Genomic DNA, 6,105 nt, shown 5'->3' with positions numbered 1-6,105 from the left:
GGGAAAGAATAAACCAGTTTTATTTAAGAAAGGACTTGTGTCAATAAAGTTTCGTCGGAACAAATTTATGGAAAATTAACTAACGACTGGAGGCGTCAGAGTATAAAGCCTCATTGCAAATACACTTCTGACCAATTCTTTTCTAAGTGAAGAGAAAATGAAATCTGGGGTGTTCGATGGCTCTGAAATACAGAAATTGATGAATGATGACAATTTTCTTGGTTCAATGTCAAATGTGAAGAAATGGCTTGGATATCATTCAAAAATGTTATTGAAAATTTTCTAGGAAACCATAATGCCAAAGAATATAGAAATATTATTGGCCACATGGTGAAGTACTATGAAAATGGTTGCAACATGAGTTTAAAAATGCATTTTCTTCACAGCCACTTGGAGTACTTCTCTGAGAACATTGGAGTGGTTAGTGAAGGGCAAGGTGAAAGGTTCCAACAAGGCATAAAATAACATGGAAAAACGATATCATGGAAGTTGGAATGTCATTACTATTGTTGGTCCTTAAAGAGAAATGTTTCCAAACCAAATTACAAAAATACATCTAAAATGAGGAAAAATCACCCAAATTTGATTATGTATATATAGCCAAAGAAGAGTAAGCTACTATGTTCTGTGAATATTATCGTATTACTGTTCTTTTACTCACATTTCAATAAATAAATAAAGTTCTTTTGGTGTAAAGTTGAATGTTTTTCATTTGTTTCTAATATGTTTATATCATGTGTTATATCAGTAACATTTATTATTGATTTTGTGAGAAAATCTGATGTGACAGTAAAAAAACTGGTACCAGACCTGGAATCAGCACCTCCAATTTGTATTATTCCATCTACTTTCATAGAAACAAGAAGATTTTTTTTTCATTTGTATACTGGTGTTATTTCATTAAATTGAAAAATCATAAATAAAAATTAATACAAATGATTAGTTAAAATATTAAGGAGTAGTTCTAAGTTTTGTAAATGTTATGATAAAACGTGGAAACTAAAACAATGTCATTTTTCTTCATATGAGGTTCTGGCCATCAAATTGACTGGAAATCAACAATAATTTTATACAAAACGGATAACTCCATAAGAAGAAGAATCGTCGAAAGTTGTTTAATCAAAAAAGCTTGCCTAATTTCAAAATCTTCCAAGGTCACTTTTAAACTTAACAGCTTCCTAACTTTCAGTGTCCTTAAGGGAAATCCAAGTTCTGGGGTAACGTAGGCATTTGTTGACCAGTTTTTTGTGGGTTTTTTTTCCTGCCAGAAGACTGAAGAGGACGCACGAACGTATCAAAACTAGTTTCTCTAATATCAGACTTATGACTTCACTAGTTTCTATACACGATATTGAGTTATTTTATTATTGTTATGATAACTTATAAGATTATTAATCCCCCAAAGAGGTAGCAAGAGGAGTGTTGAATATGTTCCAAAATTTAATAAACCTAGTGTTTAACTGGGGTAAGCGAAACTCATTATATTTACATGGTTTAATGAGGTATTTCGATAGAATCAAAGTACCTGTATCATTTAATACAAAGGTCGTGCTAATCTATAGAACTCAAGTACTTATAACACTTGAGTAACAGTAGCCTCAACTTATTTTTAGTACGCCCAGCGAGTTGCGTTGATTATTATTACGACATTTTGCTAACTGTCGTAACTGCTGAGTCTAACTGTTTCATATAAATAATATTTATTTCTTTACTGAACGACTGTATTTAACTTTCAGTGCTTATCAATTATAACTTAAAATATTAAAGAACACGATTTTCACTTCGAATTCAGTATTCTTAGTGATTTTGATATTTCTTCTCAAAAGCACAAGTATTAATAAAACTCATTCATACACAGTGAAACTGGCTCTTAGTGATAAATTTATTCTGCTAAATTTCATTTCTATATTTGTTTCAAGTACCCACGAAAGCTACTTGCCGTCCTTAATTTTGAACTGATAGATAAAATGGAAAGCATCAAGTCAACAGTACCCACCATCAAATCTTTTATTACTCTTATCTATTCTTTTTATAGTTGAATTTGGCTGTCCCTCTTAAAACGCACCCACAGCCCTAAAGTGCGAAGCGCGATTCTGCGGCAACAAAACACGAGCCACGAACCATCACAGTACTGCACACTAACCAGTAGGTCATACCTATCTCTTATTTTAGCATTCTGTAATGATCAACATATTGATTAAAAACTTTGGAAATTTCATAACATATAAATTATAGAAGTTAGGTCTATTCACCAGTTTTAAAGAACTGTCACGTATCTGCTTGTTTGTTAATTTCCGGTAGAAATTCTTTCTGAGGAACTTCAGTGATACAAGTCCTTTCTTGATTAAACCAGTTCATTCTTCCTCCATACAAACTTTTAGTACACAGTAATTCCCACTGTCAGTACGTTTCTCGTCACTTTCAACTTAACAACTTTTATAATACACGCTATAAATCACAGTGATTCACAATCTCGATAACTTCACTCTCTACCAGTACAAAACACACTCTATTATTATCCGAAAAACCGTAACAACTGTTCGCTTAACTACACATTCCCTTCCCGCTGGCTTTTCTCGCCAGGCTTATATACTAAAGAAGAGGGCGTCTCGAACGCACTAGGTCTCCCCCGAAAATTCATGATCTTTCAAAAAACACCTCACACATGCCACCAATGCCAATGCGCCAGCAGCGTCACGTGACTTCCGCTGTCGTAACAGAATGTTATTTGACTGCTTGAGTTATCCTTCGTAGAATAACCTGCTATATTTATGTTAAAAAGGCTATTAATATGGGAAAATAATATTAAAATATATTTCATTTAGTACTTATTTTTAAGCTTTCTAAACATTATATATTCGGATTAAAAACGTGCAGATAAAGAAAGAAACAAAATACCTGAAAGCAACTGGATTAAAGTCCAGAAGACCTGGAGCATATACCAAGTACACGGCTATTACAACCAATACCACTAAGGTCTTCAGAAGGACGCTTGTACTCCCCATGTCTGCAGTAAATGAAATCAATTCGAAGTTACAATTTTTAAAAAGGTAACTATTTAAATAGAGAAACTTTCTTGGATAGATAAATAAATAAAGGATTAGGCCACATACTATGGTAACTGGTTCAAAGTTCTGGTTAATGCACTACTAACTTACTTAAGCTCGCATGAAGAACATAAACAACAGAGAAAAACTTGAAATAAAACAAAATAACCCAAATATAAACATTCATTGATTATGAAAATTTTAGTGCTTTTGTCTCTTTGTTGTTACACATTAAGATAGACAATGGACTATCTATGCTCTGCACATCGTGGGTATCGAAATCCGATATTTTGTGTTATAGCTTGTCATATGATTGATATCAAATACTGTTTCATTTCGGTTACTTTTTGAAACATAAATTATTTAAATCCCACAACTGTTTCAAAAGGTAATGCATTTTTGTTGGCCAGACAGAAGCGTCACTAGGTGATTAATTAAAAGTCTGTGTCAGTATGATATGGATAATGGTTTTCTGTTCTGATTTCTCAGTGAAAGACTAAAGAGAAAGCAGCTAATCATAATCACCCACTGCCAATTCTTGGGCTACTCTTTTAAAAACGATTAGTGGGATTGATCGTAACATTATAAAGCTCCCACGGCTGAAAGGGCGAGCATGTTCGGTGGGACGGAGATTCGAACCTGCGACCCTGAGATTGTGAGTCAAGTGCCCTAACCACCTTAACTCTCTTCGACTATATGCAACACATTTTGAAACAAATAAAAAATATTAGGTCGTCAAGAAATTATTGTCGCTTTTTTTTAAATGAAAAAATCCAAACAATTTATATATCAAAACAAAACATTTATTAAATGAAATAGTCCCCATTGTTATGGTGCTTTTCCATCTTACAATCAGGTTGTTAATGCCCTGATTAAATAAATTACTTGGCTTCGAAGCAAGAAACATGTCGATGTCCTCTTTAACACCTTCCACATTTGCATACATTTTCCCATTAAGATGGCATTGCAGCGAACTAAAAATATGGTAATCTGATGGTGCCATATGTGGATAATATTGTGGGTGGGGGAGAACTTTCCCACCCAAGTCTATAATCTTGTGTTGCGTCAAACGTGCCACATGTGGACATGCATTGTCGTGGAGAAAAAAACACCTTTCCGATTGCTGAGGGAAAGGTTTCTGATGAATGGTTTGAGTTAAACGTTCCAGTTGCTGACTATAGATCTCTGCATTGACAGTTCGCTGTGGATTCAGGAGTTCAAAATGAATTAATCCTTTAATATCCCACTAAATGCAAAGCATCACTTTCTGCGGATAGAGTCCAGGTTTTGGGATCGGAAGTGGTTTTTTGTCTAGGACTGAGCCAATGATTTTGGCGTTTAATATTCGCATAGAGAATCCATTTTTCATCACCGGTGACAATTCTGCCCAAAAATGGTTCAAGCGCATTACGCGCCAGAAGAAACGAAGCAATATTCACACTTAGAAACGATGATCATCGAGAGTTCGTCAGATACCCAAACACATTCTTTATGGAGTTTTCCCATATTCCTTAGATGTTTACTTATTGTTTCATGAGAGACATGCAATTTCAGGGCTATTTCACGAGTGCGTTGCCTTGGGTTAGACTCAACAACAGTGTTCAGAGCATCAACATCAATTCCAACATGTTGGCAACTGCCGCCACAGTTTTTAAGGCTAAAGACACCTGAACGAATTGTGCTGAACCATCGTTGACACTTACGAATGTTCAAAACATTTTCATAAACTTCTTTGATATTCTTTGTGGTAACAGAAGTGTTGTTTCCCTTTTTGTATTCAAACAGCATTACATGCCATATGTGTGTCGCGTCGTGTGCTATCACTATAAGGTATTAGAGTATACTAAAGTTTACACATTATATAGGCTTTGTTGGCTTCAGGATCTGAGTCAAAACAATATAGATAAATATACATGCACACATCTTAAACACTTTATATAAAATACTTACTTCACAATTTTATTTATAATTGTTTGTTTGTTTTGTTTTTAATTATGCACAAAGCCACACAAGGGCTATCTGTGCTCTGAACACCACGGGTATCGAAACCCGGTTTCTAGCGTTGCAAAGTCTGCAGACATACTGCTGTGCCACTGGGGGGCTATTTATAATTAAAGTGATCCTAACTGTCAAACTGCACTTAACAAACAAAGGAACACCTATAAACTACTACGTAAGTGTACGCGGCACTCATCTTCTAAATTTGCAACCACGGTAGGCTATGTGATTTTTGAATTTGATTTGAAACAGTAGCATATGACGCACACTACAGTATAAATAAATTAGTAGCGGACACGAGTGAATGGAAGAAAAAAAACTGTTTTGTTGCACAGTTAATTAATGGATATTGCCAAGGTTGAACCTTTTTGATAGCAATTTTTAATTCTGTTCAAGTTGTGATGCATAAGGTTTAGCATATGTAGGCTAAAAATTGCTTACCTTTCTCGTTGCTCAAACTTCTTCCTTGTGTTTTGTTGTAACGAGGCGATACAACTTCGTAATCTCTAACGACGGACTGATTAGTTTGACCTTGAAAACCTTGTATATAATACTCATTTCCAAATAGCTTTAGGAACTGAAAAAGTCAGTTATTCGTGTTTTCAACTGGCGAAGGGAAATGTTTAAATCAATCTTATTCGCCTTCAGACAGCACAAGGTTTATAATCACGTGACAGGGAAACGCGTCACAGCGTCTTTCCCCTACACAGTTTTTGGCCTTTCCGTGGGAGTTTGTATTTTGTATATTAATACGTAAGTATATAATTTTATTGTTGTTGTTGTTTAGCCCGTAAATGCTTTGAACTTTTAATGTTACAGATACAGAGAGCTAATAAAGGTCCACTAATAAATATAAAATAAAACATCGAGGTCGGCACTAGATAGGTGCTGGGATGAGCGGTTCACCTCCAAATTTCACTATGATCCACCCAACTTCATTCTTCCTAGCGGTTTAAAAAATGATATTTAACAATTTTTAAAAAACTGCATGATATTTTAAATTGCAAAGAAAAGTTAACAGAAGTTCTACGTACACCCTTCGTCCCAAGGGAGAAGAGCT

The 6,105-nt window shown here is 34.8% G+C and overlaps 1 long non-coding RNA gene across 1 annotated transcript in view; it reads right to left on the bottom strand.

Moving 5' to 3' along the window:
- The window catches only part of LOC106470917, an 11,985-nt gene extending 6,285 nt beyond the window's left edge, over positions 1–5,700 (bottom strand). The window contains exons 1-2 of the long non-coding RNA XR_001291525.2: positions 5,487–5,700; positions 2,899–3,007 (exon numbers count right to left, since the gene is read on the bottom strand). This is a non-coding gene — a long non-coding RNA (uncharacterized LOC106470917). The remainder of the gene's footprint in view (positions 1–2,898; positions 3,008–5,486) is intronic.
- Between the last annotated feature and the right edge of the window lie 405 nt (positions 5,701–6,105).

Source organism: Limulus polyphemus, unplaced genomic scaffold (assembly GCF_000517525.1).
Source record: "Limulus polyphemus unplaced genomic scaffold, Limulus_polyphemus-2.1.2 Scaffold4291, whole genome shotgun sequence".
Classification (NCBI taxonomy): domain Eukaryota; kingdom Metazoa; phylum Arthropoda; class Merostomata; order Xiphosura; family Limulidae; genus Limulus; species Limulus polyphemus.
Note: the sequence above shows the minus strand (reverse complement) of the source record. Positions and strands in the feature narration are given on the sequence as shown.